At 39.6% G+C, this 23,203-nt stretch overlaps 1 protein-coding gene and 1 long non-coding RNA gene across 2 annotated transcripts in view; one reads left to right on the top strand and one right to left on the bottom strand.

Moving 5' to 3' along the window:
* Positions 1–699: 699 nt before the first annotated feature.
* Positions 700–21,308, bottom strand: LOC136991294 (uncharacterized). The gene is made up of 3 exons (XR_010883491.1): positions 21,173–21,308; positions 4,322–4,427; positions 700–1,245 (listed from the first exon to the last, which is right to left on the bottom strand). It is a non-coding gene; the product is annotated as an uncharacterized lncRNA (long non-coding RNA).
* HDAC9 (histone deacetylase 9) overlaps positions 20,831–23,203 on the top strand; it is a 507,021-nt gene continuing 504,648 nt past the window's right edge. The window contains exon 1 of the mRNA XM_067291613.1: positions 20,831–20,990. The gene's annotated coding sequence lies outside the window, so the exon portion shown is untranslated. The remainder of the gene's footprint in view (positions 20,991–23,203) is intronic.

The following is a 23,203-nucleotide window of genomic DNA, read 5'->3' as shown; positions in this document are numbered from 1 at the left end:
CAGTGACTTTATTTAATCCCAGTCTTCAAAGGAGAGTACAGAAAAACTCTTGGAAAAACAGAAGTTTCAGACCAAAGAGAACATGAAATATTTAGTCAAAAGTTGTGGTTAACAGTTTTATCTGAAGCAAACAAAATTCTGGACAAGAAAGAAGATTTATATTTGCATGGGATTTTTATTTGAAGACTCGGGAGCTATTCTGTTCAAGATATTTGATTTTAGGGAATATGGTTCTTAATTAAATTGATTGGTTCATGGTCCCTTACAGACAAAAATGTCTAAGAGTTATTAAAATCCCCAAAGAGGTAGAAAGAGTTCAAAAATCGTAGTCCACAAGCTCTACACAGACACTCTACAATTCCCTAAGCCACCAGATCTAACTGGGCCTGCTTTGAACAGGGATTGGACTAGATCACCTCCAGTGTCCCATCCAGCCTAAATTATTTTGTGATTCAATCATCATGACTTATCTGCTATGAGGTAAATGTAAAATGAAAGACCTCCTTCTTGTCCTTTGGAGTTTATAGGTTCTAAATAGGACATCAGAAATGTCGAATGTAATGATGAAGGGGCACAAAGCTGTCCAAGATCAGCAGCCAAACAGAAGCAAATATGGGCAAGAACATAGGTTTCCTGACCCTCAGTCCAGCATCATATCTGTTATTGAAATGTTGACAGCTTTTTTTCAAATTTGAGCAACATTTTTATTTGGCATAAAGCATTACAAAATAGACAACAAATAGGAAGGTACAGATTTGTGCAATCGTTATACAGGCACCATCACCACTAAATGCAGTATTAGAACATCCTTGTAATAAGACCATTCATTTTTTCCTCATGAAAAAAAAAATACAGGAGCAAAGTTAGCTGTGTTCTTAGCAGGGAGCTGGATCAGATCACCTCTTTAGGCTTCTCCCCACTTAACTTGCACTATAATTCTCTTATTTGCTTCTCTTAATCCAAATTGTCACCTGGAAATAGCATCATATTACTAACCAAAATTTGAAGAATGACCTGCAAGTGCTGTGTGGACCACTTGTTCACTAACTGTCTAGTCTTATCACATTCATTTATCTGACTTATTTAATTCTAGATAGACTATCATATATATGAAGCATGTGAAATAATCCTTTGAGTGCACTCTTCAAGTAGAGTTCTATATCTAGTTCTGGGTAATACTCTTCAAAAAGCGGTGCAAAACAGAGAATCTACAGGAGAGCAAGTGGAGTTGCAGAAAATGTAACCCTATAATAAAAAAAAAGAAAAAATAATTGGATTGTTTAGGCTACGCAAGACTGTGAAGAAACATAATAAAAGTGTTCAAATATGTAGAAGACTATTGCAAAGAGGAAAGAAATTAAGTATTCTCCATGTTCACTGGTGACTAGACAAGAAGTTTGGGGCTTAAACTATAGCAGAGGGAGCTCATATGAATGTGAACATACCTGAAGAACAGGGGAAAGAGGAGCTTGTCTTCAGAATTATGCCTATACAAAGCCAATCTCTATTTCTGATAACCTTCATCACAGAGGATCACACAGATATCACAAGACATGTTTGTTCTCCAACACACAGAATAACTGGTGATGACAGGCTTAATTAGATTTATCTATAATTAATATTTTATATTATATTTAATATGTAGAGAATTAAATACCTCAAAGAATATTTTAAGAGTATGTATTAGGGCATTTGATCTGAGAGTCTGAGTCAATCCAAAGCATTACAAAAAGTGGGAATTGGGAGCCTCTATTCTATATTTGAATATATGGAATGATAAAGATGAAGACAGAATAGAGATGATGAAGTTGTTAATTGAGGAAGGCAATGAAATATGCATATCCAGCCTTTCAAAGGAATATGCAATAAGGATTATAGGTGACATATACAGAAATATATACAGATGAAAAGTACAAATAGAGAGTAGTATTTGTTAAGTTTAAGGCTAGCTATGTTTTATGTTTATTTTACACAAAATTTTTCATTTTGAGTCCTTCAAAGTACAATCTGAGTCTCTCAATTCCTTAAGAATTGATATATAGTTATTTATGTCATCTTAGCATCAGCCTGTCTGTTGTCATAAAACACAGTGGTGGGCTATGCTGAAACCAGTAAACTAAAGCATGTTCTGTCTCTACTAAGACAGAAAGTTAGCATATAAATGGGGTGCAGCCGGTCTGGAAGGAACTAAGCTGTAGAGGTGCTGCTCCATAAGATGAGAGTGTGCGCAGCAGTCACTGACAGTCCTCAGAAGCTCACTGTGGAGGCTGTGTTATCAGGCAGTGGCTCTGAGTTACAGTTTTTTCTGCTAGGCATAGGTAAGTGCCCCTCTTGTAGACTGTGGTAAGTCACCTCAGAAGGGCCTAGATCTTTCTGCAAGGCATCAGAGGAAGGTTTAAATTAGATAAGTCAGTTCTAGTGGTAAGGATTACTAAGTATTACAACAGATGTCATGGGCAGTTGTGTGATCTTTGGAGGTTTCTGAGAGCAACAGCAAAACGAAACCTCTCTCAATGGCTGATCCTGAGATAAGAGCATGGGCTAGATAACATCCTGAGGTTTTTAAAGCCCTGTTTTTCTGTGGTCCCTATCTTTTACTTTCTAAAATCCAGCACCCATAGCATTTTAAAGAAAAGAAATTGCATTACACTTAATATTGTTGTCTCATGGTGTCAAAATATTCACTTCCAGTTTATCAAATTTCACACAGAATCCTGAAAGTGTGATAAATACAAACTGTATTCTTGTATTTGTACTCCTGAAACTGTTTTTTAAATGAAATATAGTTTCACCTTACACAGACCAACTGCAGAGCAGAATTCAAAACAAACTTGTTGCCAGTGTTTTTGTATAGTCACCTTTTTATAGTCACAAACTCCCAGCTCCACTGTATATAAGAACAAGAAGCAACTGCAGCTGCATTCCCTGCAGTAAAATGGCTAAACAGAAGGTGACCCTTTTTTCAAAGAGCAACTAAGTCATCCTGTAATGGAGGAATGAAGGTGGGGTAAACATTTGAGAAACAGACATTTCAGATAACCTTTTTTTAGTTTAAATATAATTTTTTATTTGTCAATCCATTATTAGCCCATTCTAGCTCATATATGTCCTCAAATTTAAAAATCTTATTGGTGTCCTTTCTATGTATTTCCCAGTTCTTTTGCTTTTCTGCAGCACTTTTGTGAGGATTAGAGAACAGTCTTTTTCTCTCCCTTCCCATCAAGATCAGCTTTTTATCTTGCATGGGGAAGCAAGGACATTTAGCTGAGACCTCTGACAGGCAACAAAACAGACTTTCCCGTAGACTTCCTAAGAGATAGCTAATGTCAGGCCCTCTGTGCTGCTCCGATGGCCATTAGCCTTCTGGCACCATTTCACTTAAAGTTAGCATCTTTGTATCATAGCAACATAAAAGAATGCTAATCACGTAGAATTCAGTGGTGTTTTGTTAAAAAAAACAATTGGAGAATTCCAGAATTGACTCTTCTGTTTGAATGATCGCATGTACCATTTCACAAAGCAGCTTTTCCAGATGTGATACACAAATATTTTAGCTTTAAGACAGTTTCTAGATGAGCATAACAACCTCTTTCTGCCTTAAAATGATATAAACTATATCACCTGCTCCTCAGTCATGCAAGGAGAAACAAGTTCCACATTTTATTGTGAGGAGGGCAGGTCAGCCGGTTATTTTTAGCTCAAGCTAGCACATTTAGCAAACTCCCTCGAGAGGAAACATTATTTACCTGCAGCTGATTAGTATTCAGAGCTGCGCAACTTCACCCATTTAAGCGTCAAAACAGTTATTTTAGTCTGATTCTTCCAAGCAAATGCTTGCTGTTCAGTATTAAGAAAAAGGTGCACTCAGAAGAAATGGCATAATATGTTCCTGATCCAAAAAGCTAATGCAAATAATGATTACTAAAGGCTCTTATATTGGAGTAACAAGCACATAAACATTAGCACTGGAACACAGTTATCTTCTATCATTGCTAAGACTAGAGCCATTTAAACTCCTAAAGAGTACAGAATAGAATTTGCAAAGTATTTTGTAAGGCTTCTTTTAAATTTTTCATACATATTTAACATTTTAATGGAAGCTCTCAAGTTCAAAGCCCTTTATTTAGCTGTAGTTAAGATGTTATTTTAGCGTAAGCAGGACTTCTATTAACTGTTTTCCTTGACCAGGCTGCATAGGTTCACACACCAGAGATGTTATCTTTCTCCCTACTCAGTTAACCAGATGAACCCCAGGGAGAATGCCAAACTAGCATCTGGAAAGGCTGGAAGTAGGATCTACAGTTTAGTATTAATTGCATACCTTAACAGAGTGATGTGGGGGAATGCTCTCAGAAGGAGCCTCACAAAAATTCCTTCTGCTTGCTGTCATCTCCTGGATTTATTCCCATTCCAGGATGTGATCCTATCTGAGTAAGTAGATATACAAAGGAATCATAAAAATCAAGAGACAGAGCAAAGCAAACAATCATTTGTTTGATACCTATACTATACACCTCTTACAGTTAATGATTAGAAAGGTAAATTTACATCATATTTTTAAAATTGTTCATCATTTACCAGTAAAGAACACAACTATCCTTTCCTTCACTTGAAAAGAAATAAAACTTTTTTAGAGTTTGTAAAATGTGTGTTTCAATTTTCTTTATCAATCCTCCTTATAGATATCTGTTCACAATACTTAAGACAGTAAAATCTGAATTTTTGGACCCTTACTAACATCAAAAGGTTTCTGTCGTTGACTTTGCAGTTGCTACAGGGGCTAAGGGTTGCATTCATCAGAGACTCCTCGCATCTTCTCTTGAGGTCTCAGTGTGTCATTTCCCATTCCTGTCCATTTAAAGACTTCCTGAAATCTCCTGCCTTCTATGTGTTCACCTCCTGTCAAGAGCACACCCCTGTGCTTTTTTTCCTAAAATTCCAGCTCAGTATCCCATTTTTTTTCCCTGCTGAGTTTTCTGTATGTCTTCTAGGTTCTTCTTTTTTCTCCTCACTCCCACAAAAAGGTCTTCTATTCCCTCCTCTTGTGCTAGTGTTTATCTTTTCCAGCTTCCCTCTACCATACTTTGTTTTAGGTCATTCAGGATGCTAATGTTTAAAAACTGCATAGTGATTATCAACAGAGAGGTGGTGAAACCCTTGTTACTCTGGAAGGTGTTAACAGCTGGAAATAACTGAGGCATTCATCTATCTTCAGTTACAAAGATACTTGAAGCTGCTGGATATCTGCATTTGCCTACATTTCTAACATTTTGTCCTCCAGTTTCCACTGATCCCAACAGCTACTTAAGCCTAGAACTCAAAAGTTGTATTGCATTACGACCAACAGAGAAATACTGTCAGCTAGAGGATCTGGTTTGCTAGACAAACAGCATCACTGAAACACTAGGATGCTGGAAATATCCTAATAAGTATGTGCTACATAATCTGAGACAGGTGCAAAAAGACACATTATTAGTTGCTCTAATTAATAAAGAGTAGAGTCTGATTTATGTGCAGAAATTAACTTCAGACAAATCTAAATGGACCAGTAACAGTAACTTCTTATTTCCAGATAACTAATTTAGGTCTCTGATCCATACTTACATTTCCTTGCTTCCTGAAATAAGCTTTCCATTGTTTAAGGATGTTCCTAATAAAATATCTCATTATTAATATGTAGAGGCTGATAGATATATGAATTGATTCTATTCTTTTAAGCATATTCTTTAATAAGGGAGTATTCATGAGGCCTTATTGAAAGCCATGAAACATCCATGGATGTTGAACTGCCATTTTTAGGTAAATTTTAAGAAAATGGTTTTGATTAATAGTAGTTATTAGCTTATGCAAGAACTTTTTTCTTCCTGTTTTTAAACTGGCTATTTGGTGGGTGTCAGATTATTATTTATGACTTACTGTTTGAACTGAGACTGAGCACTGGAATGACTGCACAGTGTGGCCATCCTTGCTAACATCAAAGTTTTTAGTGTGGAGTAACTGTTGACACACATTATGTACAATTGTATGCGTGAGAAGGAATCATATGGTTTGAGTGTAAGAGAGCCTTAATTGGCAGCTAAATAAAGAATACAGTGTTTAGTAATTATGTAAATATGACACGTGTGTGTGTGTGTGTGTGTGTGTGTGCATGTTATGCAAACTAGTGCTTTCATTTGTACAGCAAGTCTTGTTCTTTTGGTTTCCCAGTCCATTTCACAGTCAAACTTCAGCCAGGAGGAAAAGTTTAGTACAGTTACTGACCCCTCTCAACCAACAGAGGAAGAGCTTGCCATGTACTTCCTTAAAAGCCCCAAAGTAGCATAGTACAGACACTCCATGTGGTATACACTTCTCAGGAATAGTGCACTTGGCAAGGGCAGACCAGGCAAGCAAGATAAATCTAGGATTTGGGGACACATGCATGTAATCCTGCTCCTATGGCACTGCTGCACCAATCACTGTCCAATCACATATGAAAATTCTGGTACCAATACTTTCAAAAGAACATCTTATTGTTCACTTTTTGTGAACATTTCTGTGAATAAAATTTTATTGCTGGATTGTTTTTGGTAAATAAACATAGAAGAACCATGAACACTGCCAGAGTAAATTAAAACAACACTTCTGGGGAGTGTTTGCTCTAGTACTGGTGACTTTTACTGCTCACTACTTTGCGAAAGCAATTAAGACATAAACTCTCAGGCCCAGTAAGAGTTTGTATAGTTCTGAACCATCAGGGTAGTTAATCAGTTATGCATTAGTTGTAGTCCCACCTATATAGACTATTAATGCCCAAGAGACAGATCACATTTCCTCCATCAAAAACATTCTTTCTGCTCTTACACTGACAACTCCAAATCTTCATCTGGGAGCAATGTCTACAGTTGCATTAGAATGACTATATGCACTGGAATAAAGCTACAAAACATTTATGCAGTGTAATAAAATGGCAAATTTGGGGACACTTTTTCCTCTTTTTCACCTTGGTTTCTGTTGTGATAATCAGCAGAGCACCCATCAAAATTAGCTCTTTAGGTGAGAAGACATTCAGAAATTCTCAGCGTTACCAGTATCTTTGTAGATAGCTACCTTTATACCTTTGTAGATACCTATGATATTTTTGTTATAGTGCTATTGGTTTCTTCAAAGTAATCATTCTCTTAATCTGAAAAGTTCCAACTTCTGTAACTGGAAAAATACTGAAGAGGAAAAAAAAGTCCTTAAGTCTGACTTGCAGCCCCTAATGAGAAGAGAAAAAAAAATCTGTCATCTCATTCAGAAGGAATAAAAAATGCTAGTTTTTTTTAAGTGAAATGAATGCTTTCCCTAAACATGATCACAGTTGACAAAATGCTGGATGTTTAGATGGCAATTATAGCTCTTTCAGAGACTGTCAAATCTTGTCACAACACATGTTATAAATGAGGACAGATTTAGACATCCTTTATGACAGTTATGTGTAGGATGTGGATGGTTGGCAGTTAAATTTCAAATGCAGGGAAATTTTCCTTCCAATAGATCTTTGCTTGTTTATTAAGAGGGAGTTACCGTGCACTGAATCTTGTATCTACCATGTGCAGCTTTTTTTCCTTACAGCTTTTGACATTTCGCTTTAACTTTCTTTGTGACAGCCATCTGAGCATTGTTTTAGGTAAAAAGTAATCTACAGTGCTCTTGAGATACATGAAATTTTTAAAGCTCTCAGTGTTTTCATACTGATTACAGTTGAAAATGTGTCATATTATACATGGATGGATAAAGAGCAAGAAAGCAAACAGCAAAGACTGCAACAATGAAGACTGAAGGCAGAAGCTTCATGAGGCACACAAACTGGGATAATACAGTAGCCCACATTCATCGTGTGAGACTCATGAACTGTGATGAAGTATTAGTAATAATAAAAAATAATGTGCACCACAAAGCACAATTCACATGCTGATAAACTACATGGATGTCATTAAAGGCCAAACCTGACATGGATTTTAAACTGTTTCTGATGATAAGAGGTCAAATGGCATGGGGAGAAGAGAGAGAAGAGGAATCATATGGCCATGGAAAGGAGTCCTAGCTGGGTCAGCTAGAACTTTTCTGGAAGCTCCTGGGCACAGCATGCTGGAACAGCCTAAATGTCACGTTTTATGAGTGCAGCATCAGCCTTTTTGATTGCACCAGCCTCACTTGACTAACCAGCACAGTAAGAGTGATGAGCTCTGCAGTCACCCTTTCTGTGAAGCTCATTAAAGAGGTGGGAGAGGCTCCAGGCAGCATCTCGCTGTTAGGTGATATACAGCATTCATTACACTATATGCAGCTAGTGGAGCCAGGGAAACTATAGCTCCTTTAGCCCCCACTCCAAATTCTAATAATTCTTTCAAGCACCCGGAAACAACTCCTCCTGAAAGCAACTGGTAAGAGGAAAAAATCTATTTACCCATTTTTTAGTCATTTCACACTCAAATATGGCAGGTTATAGACTAGCTCTTATGAATGGTGGTATATAAAAACCCAGTGAGATAAGTAACTGTAATTCTAACATTTCAAAGAGATAGTTAAGGAAAGATGTCATCTACAATATCAGGACCCTGTGACTTCTATTTAGCTATAGTAGCAGCTTAACATAACATAGTTATTCACGTGCTTACAGTTAAGCAGATACTTGAGTAGCTTACTGGATTGGGACCAAAGTGCTCATCGCGTTGGAGGACTGAACCCATAAACTGGGACATTGTGGGCAGCTATACTTTTTGCAGAGCTGAAGTTTTTGTACTTTCTATTTTTGTAAGAGTGACAGTGTTATGTAACTAGCAGATAGATGAACTTGTTCGCATTCCTAAACATCATAAAATATTCAGAAATATTTGTGAAATTCTTTCTTGAGCAATACAGCTTAAGCCCTTGAATTCTGAATGGGTAGCTCTTCTGTTTCTGTCTGGTTACAGACCATTCACTTAGCCCTAATGACATGCATCCAAATAAGTGCTTGCTATTTCACAAATGTGAAAATAAATGTACTGTTTCTATACTCTAAGACATCAGCATTTATTGCCTCATTTGGGAAAACAATAGACTTATTTGGTTCATTTATACTCTACTCAAATACTGTTTTGAGACAGGGACCAGTATCCTGCATCTTGGAGCTCTCCACAAACAGTGTTATATATTCCTAGGCACCCTCCCTTCCATTTACTGAAAGAATATTAAAGGGTAGAAGATCACAGGATGTCTCAGGTATACATAATTAATTTACCCACTAGCTAGTAAAATGTTACATAGCTACATTTTTTCCATCTGATTTGTTCAGTTACTAACTGAATTGAGTTCTTATGTCGTCTTGACTTTAGAGGTTGACTTACTGTGCATGAATAAATTCTGTCTGACAGCCTCTTTTGTTCTCAATCATATAATCAATTATGTAATAAAATATTACAAAATGTTTATCTATTTTTCTTGGACTACTTCAAACTTGGAGGAAATGCCATGTTTGCATGTATGCATTCAGAATAAAAAAAAATAGTTACTTCAAAAGATAATCTTGAAGTTATGGGTTTGTTATAGGAGTACGCCACCTAATTTTAGAGCTTTTCCCAATAATTGTGATTGTGATGGAGCCTGTAAGAAAAAAAGAAGTACCAACAATTTCAGACCTTTTTAGTACCAGGAAAATAATCTTGAAGATTATGTTTGTTGAAGGTTTTATCCCACTTGTTCTCCTATTTGTATGCAGATCCTTCTCATTATAGAAAAATATAGAAAAATATCCCCTTTAAAGATAAAATGAGCAATATATTCATAGCTAATATTTATAGATAGTCTTTGACAGAACTGGATTTTAAAAACTGAGAAAAACTAAAATGCAATGGCAAAACATCCATCTTTAGATGGAAGCACTTTAAGGATTCTTTCAATAAATCATTGTCCTTCGGGGTAAACATTTTATTAATGCATAGGGACATAGGTATTTCTAAACTCTACCCGTTCAAAATCCTGACCTCCACATTCTTATATTAAAAAGAAGTACATGTCACAGATAATGGCACTTCCAAAGATGATGAGGAGGGGAAAGGCTATAATTCCATTCAGTCACTATTTCTGCTCTTAGTGTCAAGTTGTTGACAAAGGCCATCTGGATCAAAAATGAGTTCTTCAACAAGGAGGAGAAATTTAACCCCTTCAGTTCCTTGATGTCAGTGATAAAGTAAGTGACTTCCAGATATCTGTAAGTTCTTTCATGTCTGGAAATTAGCATCCATTAGGTAATCTGGAAGATGAAGAATCCTTAGCATGACTCCTGGAACCACATCTGTTCTCTGGCAAGCTATACAATAATTGCATTGTGGAACCAGAGTAAAAATGGTCTGATTTAAAGTTGCTGTATTTCACTGAAATCAGAAGGAAAAATTATGTTCATGATGGCTGAATGTTTCATATTTATTCAAAAATGTAATTGTAGATTTGGATACTTAATTCTGTGTATCTGTATTTGAAAGGCTTTGGTATAAACCACATGATCTAGCACTACATACTGTAGAAATCACTGTGTAACTTCTTGCCCTCTAGCCCACAGCTTGAATTTAGATGTTACTTTGTATTTCAGCTTCTCAGGGTGTCAGTAAAGACCACCTGCAATTGCTGATATATGTAATCTGCTTCTGCATCATTAGCCTCAGCACTGGCCCAAAAATCCACAGGATGATTGTAAGATATTCATGCTCAGTATGCAAACAAATCCTAAAGAGTTGCTTGATAATTTTCTTCAGGCACTGGATAAAAGTGTAACAAACATTCATTTTCTGAGCAGTGTATTGGGACAGGTTGACAACTTAAACATATCATGATGACAGGTGATCTCAGTGAGCAGGTAAAGAGCAATAGCAAAAACACTGGACAAATGTATTTGGGAAGTTTGGTATTAGAAAGAACAGCAGGAATAAGCCAAATTCCTTGGATCTTATGGGTAAAAAAGACAGAGATCACTGTTTTGTTCAGTCATTGTCTGAAGAATCACAAGCAGACCTGACGTTCTCTATAGTTTTACAAAGACCATTACTGATCACTTTCTCACTAATAATCAGAGGTAGCCCCTGGTCATAATGTGAAGAAGCACTGAGATGCTAAACTTGAGACCAATCCTCAGCTTCTGCTGACAGAATTACTTTTCTGCTTTCAGATTCCCAGTGCACGCAGCAGAATAATCCCCCTAGAAACAGTTTTATTGGAACTGGGGTTCAGAATGTTTTCTAAAGGAAATGACTATTCTATAGACTGATAAACGATTAGAATTTCCCAATTTATCATCCAATAACAATGTATCCTCATTCAGTTTCATCGGTGGTGACAATAGCTAGCTTTGTAGTAGAGTCTCAGCCTTTCAAACATCAGCCACAGGTAGGAGAAAAGATGCTTAAGAAGCTGAAAGAAGAGCATGAGAATTTTTATAGGCGACAATATTGAAAAAATCTTTTAATTCCTGATTGCCAATATTCAGCCATCATTGACTACTACAGCATTCCACAAGAACATCACCTTTCAAGCCACCTTGATTTGAATATATTCTTCATAGATCCTTTTATCATGCCCAGATCTGTCTGTACTCTAGAATTTGAATGCTCTCCTACTATAAGAATACAAAAATAAAACAACTATACAACAAATCTGTCAATAGCTCTGTCAGGCTTTGGCAATAAGCCAAAAAGTGACTTGTTAGAGAATGGACAACAGTCCTTCCTCATATTGTATTCAAGGGACTTTACATATCTCGACTTATTTGGGAAGGTGTGGAGGGGAATACAGAGGACTGGAATGATTTGATTTTGTTTTGTATAATAAAAAATAATCATGATATGTTTGAGTTGTCAACCTGTCCCGACTGCTCAAAAAAGGAATGGTTGTTATACTTTCACCCAGTTCCTGAAGAAAATTAAATTGTTTTGTATAATAAACATTGATATATTTAGCTATAGTTTTGACCATTTATGTAAGACATAGGATGAACACTCACAAAGACAAATGTATATATTGTTTTTTACAAATAACACTACATAGAAACTTTCCCCTCAATAAATCCTTGCTTAATATAAAACTTTACAGATGAGTTTAAGATTTTCCAGAGTTTTACTTGGAGTGACTACTTAAGTTGCATGACTCTATTCCTTATCAAAAAAATACATGATACTTTTTTCATTTGAACAGACTAACACAAATAAATATGCATGTAAAATACGAGTTTTGTAACAAATTATGCTACTGCTATTCTTTTAATCTTATTTCTAAAAAGACCTGAATATTCTCTAGTAGCTATACTGCATGCAGAAAAGATTTAGGGAGGAGATCATAGTTCCTGCTTTACAGACAAAAGGCAAAAATATAGAAAGAACAGGCTTTCTCTATTATTCTTCTATTTCTGTAACTCTAGTACTATAAGCCAGTAGAATAGGAGGAGTTTCAAAGGCTATGCACAGGTGAATTTTGCTATACTCCTAAATTCTTTTTTTCAGGGAAAAGGCTGCAGCAGGCTGAGAAAAAATCTTTCACTTCACACACACACACATACACACACTCCAGCTCTCAGCTGTAACCTTTAATATATCTGTGTGTGTATGCTTAAATGTTATGAATATATTTATATATACTTATACATTTACATATACTTATGTATATTAAAAGATTTTATGCCATATTGCACCATTTATAAACATTCTTTCTAATAATGGTTAGCACAAAGAAAGATAAAACTAAACCTCCAAAACCCTGAATATTTTACTCCCACAGAATAGGTGGTATTCAGTGAGTAAGTACATTTTTCTCTTCAGGGTACAATACATTGTGTGAAATTTTTTTAGAAACTGGGCACTCATGCAGTACAGTGAGTATGTGTTACCTCTATACAATTATTCAGTTATGTGCAAAAGAAATGTTAGGCTGATAAAAGTTAAATGTGGGCTTCTTGTCAGCAACATTTCCTGAAATTTCTTTGGCTGAGAGAGAATAGTTGTGGTAAACAACCAAAAATAAAAGTATGAAACACAGCAGAGGACACAAAACTTTAGACTGGAGTATTAAAAATAGGCAAAGTACTATTTTTCTGTATGTAGGATACTTCTTGCTAATTTTCATTTCTGACTTTTCATACAAACCATATTGGCCTCCCAGATTTGTTGTGAGATCATCAATTTTTTTAAATCAAATCCATTAGTACCATTAGTATGCACTTCTTACTGTAGTTTTGCAGTTGCAAAACACGGTATGTATCTGTTTCATACTCTTAAACACAATACATCTGCTTGATGGCATATCCACTTGTAATTGGATATTAACTTCAGGAATCCAAAATTTATGTAAGATTAGACTGATCTCTCCTTGATGGTCTATATGCAAGAAGCCTTTTCTGTTAACTTGATTGATAAAAAATCACCTGCAAGACTTCATGTAATAAAAAGAAACCTGGTAAAGAATGAGTAAAAAACAGCAGACACGTTGGGTGGGATACATCTCACCTAATTTAGGCTCCTATATTTGAACGGGAGGAATTGCTCTGTTGAGGTATTTCTTGGTATTGCCTGAAATGGAAGCTCCTAACTTGGAGTGAACAAGTTTCACAAGTTTCACTTCCTGTGTGAAAGCTGTATGCTGCTGTTTGTAGGATGTGCCTGTTGGGGAATGCTGATGCAGTGCAACAGAGAAGGAAATGTTTTCTGATGTTCGTTAGAGAAGGGAAGGCTTAATGCTGCAGGCACTGAGGTTGTGACTCCCCTTGGTTCTGACAAGCACTGATGGTGCTTTATATTTCATGTGATCAGAAGTTTAGCTTGTCGCCTTCCCCATGTGTGCTGAGTGCCTGCTGTGAGGTGCTGAACTACCTCAAATCTCATTACAGTCATTGGATAGAGCCCTTAGCTAACTCATGAGATGAAGTTGCACTATTTATACTCTGAGAACATATGCATACTGTACTATTAGTGCTAATATTTTTGTCAGAACACTTTTTTAAAGTAAAAAGTGAGAACATTTGTGGGCAGCAATCACAAAACAGGGTTGACAGCTCCTTCCTTCTCTTACTCAGTCACAAATGTTTTTCCTTTCAACAGATTATGAAATGTAAATGGAACTGGTCATTTTCAGAAACTCGCATTACTTGGTTGATAATAGGTGAATACCAGAAGGGAGCTGACAAGGTTATGGCCAAGTAGAAACCGATCATATCAGGGTGCCTGCAGCGCTAATGGAAATTGAAAGAGGAGCTACACGGCCTGACAGCAAAACCTCTGAGAGAAGCATATGCTGCCTTTGCATGAACGTTCATGAGCACTAAGGGGGACTAAGTCCCTCTCTTTCTTCACCACCTGCCTAGGAGTTATGTCTCAATTTTTATTTCACTTATAGCCTTCAAAAGCCATGGAAGTCAATAATAAGAAATACATATTTTATTGTTAATAACATAATTACAAAACTATCCTATGCCTGTGTAATTATCTATGAGGAACTGTTTAACAATGGAGCTAAACTCTACAGTGCTGCCACGTCAGTGGAATCCACATTTAAGTCAACAAAAGCAACAGCAAACATCTACAGCACATGGTCATGCACCCCACTGGGAAAACCAGGTCAATGATAACCCCTCCCAAAGCTGAGAACCGTGCAGGAAAAGCTCTCTTTCCATGGGCACTGTGGTTCATATTGCCCTCTAACCAAGCTGTGGGATCTCAGGAAGGAAAGCTACTGGAGACTGACATCTCAGAATAAGAGGGAAGAAGTCACAGCAAGGAATAATAATGCCATCAGATCATTCTTCCCCCCTCTCCCAGAATGGGGAGAGATTTGCCCAGATATTCACACTGTTGGTTGTACTTGATCATCAATGAATCATCATCATGCCCAAGCTGCCTGCATAAAGCTTGTTGACAGAGGCTCCCAGCAGCAACCTCTGCCTGTTCCTCATCACAACTCTGTCATCACTATAGAGCGTGGGATAATAAAAAATGAATGATAGGCAGAAAGCCGAAAAAAAATCCCACCTGATGAATCAGTTTTAGTGAAAAAGATTTGTGTAATTTCAGGCTCACCCTTTCATTCAGAATCAGCATTATCCGCTAATGCAGGTAATTGTAAGAAGTGCATGACAAAAACAGATGCAATTGTTCACCCAAATAAGCATGAGCTAGTCAGATTTAATGTCAGATTGCTCCTTAGAGAGTTCCTCTTCTCAACTTAGATATATCTTGTTTTTAAAAGAGTAGTTCAGTTAGGAACTGAATAAATTCACGTATAAAATTCTTTATCTTCTAACATGGACTATGAAGGAACAAATAAGACATACTGAGTGCAAAGGTAGGATATTTTAATTTTTTTTATTATTAAACACTTTTACAAAGACTGATGCATACTGGAATTTTGTAAGCTAGATATATTTATGATCCGTGGGCAGTTCTTGATATAGTTATTATTTATCCTTGTTTGGATAAAATCCATTTTCTATTCAGGGTAAGTGAAGGAGTACTTTAACGCCTGCTAGCTTAGTAAGAGCTGAAAGAATAGAAACTACCTTCCAAATCATGGATCAGCATGACAAGGCTGAAAGAGGTGTTCAATCCTGTAATCTGAGATTTGTATCATGAGGTGTGAATACAAATGCACTCCTTTGGTGGAACTATATGTGGTATGGCAGGAGTAAACAAGGACATCAGGAAATTAAGGAGAAAGCAAGAAAACACAGGGATTATGCAAACAGGGCAGAGAGTGACAGAACTTGCTGCTAGAGATGAACCAGACTCGGGGTAAAGATAGTAGCTGAGTCCTATAGTCAGGATGACTTCAGGTAAGAGACCTAGGTCAGAAAAAGCAAAGAGACAGAAATGAGAACTGAGTTAGGAAACCTTGCACCAGTATAATGGGACATGCCAATGTCTTCAACTCAAAGTGTAGATAAATGTGGCATCTCAGTAGCAGAAAAGAGGGAACAGAAAGGATATGAACAAAATGCAGGCAGGACTGCAACAGAGTCAGACAAGGTGGTTAGGCTCAGGACAGAACTGGATTCAGCATCAAGACTGAAGGGCAATATCGGAAAGTGAGGAAAGGGCTCAGCTCTGGTTAGTCTAAAGCTATCAGGGAATCTCTGCACAGACATCCACTTCATTATGAGCCTTTGACTTGGATCCTCTTTTGATGGGAATGATTGCCCATTCTGCATGGCTCAGCTAAGCTGTTGCTCATTACAGTACAGCATTAGAGGGGCACTTAAAAACCTTTGCTTAGTAGTGAGTGAAAGAACCACTTTGGGGGCACAGCACTGCTGCATAAAGGCTGTATAAAAGCTTGGAGTTCTGAGAAAGTAATTTTTGTCCTGTCACTCATTTCACTATTTACTATGCCCGAGGAAGAAAGATTTGTATATCTCTGTATACAGGACTGGATCAAAACCATTTGACTCTATCATGTTTCTGAGAAACAACCCACAAATTTCCAAATACTGCCTAACCACTGGCACTAAACAAAGGGGATAATAACATGTTTAATTTTAAACACCTGAATAGTCCTATCAAATGTAGACATTCCTGAAAGCATAGAGACTGAGAGCCAATCACACATTAAATATCTCCACTGTGCAGGAAATATATTTTCACAAGGCATTTAAGTATATATAAAGCCATTCTTTTTATTGTTAGTAAAAAAAATCCTATTATCTTTAAAATGTTGGCATCTGTGTTGATTTATTTAGATTGTCTACTTCTGTAGCAGTTAAGTGGTTATTTACAAGTTGCGCAAAACTATCTGATCAGCTAAACCACTGTTCTTTTTTTCAAGAAAAAAGTAAACACTTTCTATAAACAAAACCAACAATTATACTCAATCTGAAACACATAATATTTTAATCTTTATGAGCCATCAAGCAAGATACTTACTAAAGGCAAGCAGTCTCATCCGAAAGACCTTTTAACTAATTCTCAGTCAGACTAACAAACAGTACAAGTAAGTTAGAACCCCCTCCCCCCAAATTCTAATGTTTTTCTTAGAGAAGAAAAGCATATCTTAAAATTTTAGAGAAGGAATTAATGTGAACTTCCTCAGTAAAATACTAGTAATTGTAAGAGCACATATTCTTGTAAGCATTAATATACGTATAAAACATACATAGGGAATTTCACAACACTGGTCAGAAGAGGACACACTTTTAGGTACTTGGTACATGGATGTTCTTTATAAAACTCCAGGTACCAGTTGATTTTTTTAGGAACCTCATTCCCCTAAAAAAAAATCTGACCTGAAGCATCTGAAGGATCTAGCCCTGTGAGGTTACAGATGAAAAGCATTTAGTATTGATTTCCACAGAGGAGTACAGCATGCCTTGTATTTATCAGGACTTTGAAGATAAAAAGCAGAACCATGAGTTCCATTCAAAACCGTACAAGAACTTAAAGAATGGACAACAGCGAAGTTTGGGGTGCTTATTCATCTTACTCAGAAAGTAGGTGGTTGCGTCCTTGAACTTCAAGGTGAATTTAAGAATCATCTCTGTAAAGTACAACTTGTCAGACTGCTCTGGATGTGACTAGAAGTATAGTTGTATTGCAAGATTTTGCCAGAGAAGAATAATTGAAGCCTCTTGACTGTCAGAGATAATGAAAAGGATTTGCTGACAGTCCAGGAACAGAAACACATCACAAAGAACTAACATTTCGGCAAAGAGCTGGCATATAACATCAACTAATGGGGAAGACTTAGCTTTTGTTCATTCCTCAATGTTTTTCACTGACAAGCATTATTTGCATCTTATTCAGATCCACGTTAATAAGCATTTGCACACTGCAAGTACAGTTTGGTCTTGTTAAATTTTAAGGATCTTTTCTGTTCATTCCAAGGGGAAAAATAACTTTTTGTGAAACTATGAACTGTATTGGAAAGGGACATAGCCGAGTATCATCTTAATTTTAGTAGTAACAGTAAAGAACATCCTACACGTTTCCTTTCAATATTACAGCAAGGGACTTGTCCTGGATCCAGGCTGGAGTGCAGGCAGAGCCTGTAAATTCTTCAGCACGGCAATGCTTTGGTCAACTCTCCTTGTTTCAAGCATGACTTCCTGAGCTGTTACAACTCTGTGCCTTTTTGATATCTAAACAAGCTTTCAGTGAAGGCTTGGGACCTCAGAGAGAGAGAGCTACTCTTCCACAGTATAAATGGTAATAAAATATGTGTTAACGTGTCAAAGAGTTTATTGAATGCTACCAAGTTTTGTATGGACTAGTTTTTTTCACCGTTTTCAGTATTTTCAGTGCTTCTCTTTGACTGATAAAAAGAAGGAAAAAAAGTTGCTTTTTTTCTCCTCCTAGTTCCTTCAGTCTTTTCTTGTGAGGAAACAGCTGGAAGAACACAAAATTGAATGTAAGATGAAACACAAAGTTTTTTATTATGGACTTTTTCTTACTGTCCCTGATAAATGTATTCTTTTAAGTGAGGAGATAGGGGGGAAGACAAGCTTTTCTGTTCCAGCATGTTTTCCAAAACCTTTCATGGCCCTCTCATCAACAACCTTATCTTCTGTGTCACAAATATACATGTTTTTTTTCCATTTGAAAATCCAATTATTGTAAATTAGAGTATACAGGAGGGGTATCAAAGCCTTTATGGTCAGCAGACACACGTTCACAATGTGGCAGAGATGAAGCCACGAGGATGATGCAAGTCTCTTTTTAGGGATGAAATTGTTTTAAGGAATTCAGCTTCTCATCTCAGGCTTTATAAATTAAACTTATAAATTACGATGCAGGCTTGCCACATTTTCTTCTCACCCCCATGTCTTTCAGTAAATCACAGAATCACAGAATGGCTGAGGTTGGAAGGGACCTCAGGAGATGATCTAGTCCAATCCCCTGCTCAAGCAGGGTCACCTAGAGCACACTGTACAGGATCGCATCCAGGTGGGTTTTGAATATCTCCAGAGAATGAGACTCCACAACCTCTCTGGGCAACATTACAATGTTTGTAATAAGTCAAAAAGACAGCGATAAAATGGGGAACACTACATTTGAGAGAACAGCTACATTCACTCCAGCAAAATACATCAGTCAAGTCTATAATTCATTTTTGGTCAGTAAAATTAGCACCAGGTAATGCAGTAATGTATATTAATGGCATAGCAATACTAGATATAGCAAAAGCTAGATAAAGGCCGCCTGGATATTACCATGCAACACTTGACTATATTTATTGGCACGGAGTGGAAATGAGTAGAGCAAGCATAGTAGTAACCAAAACTTCAAGGTGTCTCAGAGACATTTTCCTGTCATTTTCGACCTGTATAAGTTCAGGAGTTCCTAACAAAACATTAGAATAGTGACTACTTTTTTGAATATCATTATAATGCTGATGCTTCCTTTGAGTAGACAGAGAACAAGAGTACCTAATGAAATAAAAGTATAGCTCAAGTTGAATAGCATATATTTGTCAGAGAAGCAGTGCTATGTGATTTGATTAGCCAATTTGGACTTAGATCTGTCACATCATGGTACTTCATGACTTAAATTCATTCCCAAACTAAAAAACAAAGCAAAACAAAACAATGAGATTCCTCTCCAAGCTGAAATATACGCAGAAGCAGTTTTATTTCTAATTTTGAGAAATGAGATTTTGAGGGATACACACACACACACACACACACACACACACACAAATTCCTTACCACATTTCAATTTTCATCTGTTACATCCCTTGAGCAGTCAATGACATTCAGGCCACAAATCCCAAATCTTTCTCTACCCACCAGCTTTACCTTTTAGTGTTCATATACCATATAAAGTGCTTGTTCATATACCATATAAAACAGTATTAGGAAAAGGGAATTCTGGTGGTTGTTAATAAATACCAGAGGAGAAATTTGCTGTGAAGTCAGGAAGATGAGCATCCTCATCCTCTAGTTGAGCATATGAAGCAACACCGAGACCGATAAAGAGATCGGAGAGGGGTAGCAGCACACGGACGAACAGTGCGACAGAAACGCGAAGTATCTGCAGGACATGGCAGCCCACGGGAACATCCCACCGCCCCCGGGGGCTCCGCAGCCCTGTGCGGCCTTCTCGCTGCGGGGGAAGCGGCGGCCGAGGCCGGGACCCCGTCCCCTCCCGTCCCGCCCCGTCCCGCCGCCCTCGCTCCCGGGGCAGCGCGGCCTCGCCAGCGCGCCGCTCCCTTGCTGGGGGGAGCCGCTGCCGCAGGCTGCATCTCCTCCCGGCAGGTTTATTTGCGACGTTAGGAAGGGAAAGGGCAGCCAGGGGCACGACATAGCCCAGCGACTTCTCCAGGACCAGGTTACGGGCCGGTTATCTCCACGGAGGGAACCGCGGCCCGGGCCAAGCCGGCGCGGCCGGGACGGCCTAGCGGGCCCCGCTCCGCCAGCCCCGAGGGCGAAGCCCTTCCGGCCGCGCAGGGCGCCGCTCCCGCGTGGGCGGGCGGCGGCGGCGGCGGCGGCAGGGCCGGGCCCCCCTCCCCGCGCCGCCGCTCCTGCAGCCCCTGCCGCCTCCCGGGCAGCCCTCAGGGGCGAGGCGCCCCTCGGCGCGGCGCTGCCTCTACCCCTGCCGGCTCGGCTCGGCTCGGCACGGCGCGCTCGCCCCCCCAGCGGCAGCGGCGGGGAGCGCGGCGCAGCCCGGCGGCCTCTCCGCCTCCCGCTGCCGAGCGGCTATTTTTAGTCAGTCCTCCTCGTGTCGCCACGGGCTGCGCTCGCAGCGCCCAGCCCTCGCCAGCTGCCGCCGCCCCGGCCCCGGCCTCGGCCCGCCCGCTCCGCCACACACTCCCCCCGCGCGCACCGCCCGCCGCCCCTCTGCCGCCGGGCCGCGGCCCTCAGCCCCGCGGCGGCGGCAGCAGCAGCGGCGGCGGCGGCAACTTTTCCTCCCCTTCCTTCCCCTCCCCTCCGCGTCCCCTCCCACTCCCCTGGAAGATGGCAGTTGGGGGAAGGACTGGAAGTTACAGCCCGCGAGCGAAGAGATAAGGAAGCGGCGCGGGAGGTGAGTGGCCCTGGGCGGGCGCCTCAGGGCCCGCCCCGCCCGCGCGGCCCTGCCGGCGGCGCCGGCCGTTACCGAGCGCGGGGCCCTGCTCCCCCGCTCCCGTCCCGGCCGGGGCGGGGGGCGGCCCGCCCCCTTCCCTTCCCTTCCCTTCCCGCTTGCGAGCTAGGTGGGTGTTTTGGGACCTTTCGGCAGCTTTTCGGAACTCGGGCTGTGTCAGCATCCTGAGGCGCTCGCGTGGCTCCCGGCTTTTAAGGTGGCGATGACGGTCGGTGTGGGGCTGTTATTCCCTGGCAAGTTTTGTCCCTTCGGAGCGCAGATGGAAAAGGAGTTTTCCGTGCATCTGCTGTGCGTGTATTTCACTTGGTCCTTGGGTGGGGTGGGTTCTCTGCGAGCACCCTCCTCCCGCCGGGCTGCCGCTGCGCTGAGCGGTGCCGCGGCCGGCTGCCTACGTTAATAAAGCACCGGCGAAAGTTGAGGAGCTGGCAAACACCCGTTTCTGGGCTGCGACGAGGGGAGGGCGGGCGCGGCAGCCCCTGTGGGCGGCTGCGGCGGGGCCGGGCAGGTGGCGGGCGGCTCGCCGAGGCGCGGGGCTGAGCTGCCTCTCCCAGGCGCTTCCCTGCATAGCGGGGCGAGCTCACGGGTGGAAACGGCCTGGGCCAGGCGGCGGTGGGCAGGCAGGTGCGGATGCCTCCTGCCTGAGAGGTATGCCCTTACTTTTCTTAAAAGGCATTTTCAGTGGCTGTAGGTGATGTGTGCGCTCCTGTAAAGGAGCTTGCAGGTTAGCAAATCTTGGCATGGCATGGCTAGTGTTTGATGATGGTAGAATTGTTTTGACTTGCCTAAAATGTCTGAATTTTGATCTAAAATGGAATATAGTAGGAATCATTAATCATTTGTGCTTGTTACTAGAGGAAAAAAACCCCAGGTATTACTTGTCATGAGTGTGTATTCATCTTTAATGAATGTGTATTCATCTTCAAAAATGTGTATTCATCTTTAAAAAAAATTTACGTTCAGCCCACTGCAGCTTGAATTTTTAAGTGCTCTGAAGAGGTCCAAAACATTGTTAAAGTACAAGAGAATTAAATAGGAAAGGAATATTTAAAACAAGCCTAAAATTAAGAGAGAAGTAATGAAGCATACTATAAAGATCTTTGACATATGAAAATGCATGAATGTTCTTTTTTAAGGTAAGAGTTATTGAGAATCTCTGTCATAAACAGCACAGAATAAGCCCAGGCATAAAATCAAGGAATTTTTAACATATTTGTCTGTCAACAGTCAGCTTTAGTTCCATGACATTTTGTTTTCCATGACAGAAGAATAGTTTTGTGACAACTATTCAAGATTTAATTTGCAAGCTTACAAAGGCCTGTAAGCTTTACTGAAAACTCTGTGAACAAAAACTGAGGATATTTCACATTAAGGTCTTTCAAATGCCTCCTCTCTCTCTTCCTCTCCCTCTTCCCTGCTGCACCCCCAACAGCCTTCCTTGTTCTGTTGAAGGTATTTCAAACTTTCTCTTTTTTCTGTGTTTTGTGTCTAATTATTCTGTCATGTCCAATACCTTCCTGTAGTAATGGCCTCATCCCGCATTTGTTTTGTACCCAGATCGCCTGTTTTGTTCAGAGAGAAACGCTGGGTGCTCTCTGTCATAATACCAGAGCATTCCTGGAAGGCAGTTCCATCCCTTCACACGTTTAAGTTGCATTGTTATATGCATAACATATAGATAGGTCTCAACTATTCCTTTCCACAAGCAATGATGCAAATAATGCACAGTTCTAACACCTCTTTTTGATTATATTGGCAGAGATTTGATCCAAAACATTGGGAAAAACTTGTCATGGCCCCAGAGAAAAGCTGCCATCATATTTACCTGCCGCTGGTGCCAGCTCCTTCATATAAATATTGAACTATCTCTGTTTTATATAAAATGTCATTGTCAATCCAGATTTCCAAAAAGAGAAAAACACTCCATTATGCTTCTTGGTGACCAAGTTCATTCAAATGCAGCAATATGTTAGGTTAACCCTACACAAAACACTCTTCTCGTCTCAGATTCCTTTTTATTTGGGATCAGAGTCTATGAAAATGTATAATGGGCACAAATATTTTCAATCTGAGATTAAAATGCTAGTTTCGAAAACATTAGTGTTTGGCTTCCCATAAACCTGAAGTTTATATAGTCTATAGTGAACACTCTGTGACCA

The sequence above is a fragment of the Apteryx mantelli genome, chromosome 2 (assembly GCF_036417845.1).
Source record: "Apteryx mantelli isolate bAptMan1 chromosome 2, bAptMan1.hap1, whole genome shotgun sequence".
Taxonomy (NCBI): Eukaryota; Metazoa; Chordata; class Aves; order Apterygiformes; family Apterygidae; genus Apteryx; species Apteryx mantelli.
This window is presented reverse-complemented; position numbering and strand designations above follow the sequence as displayed.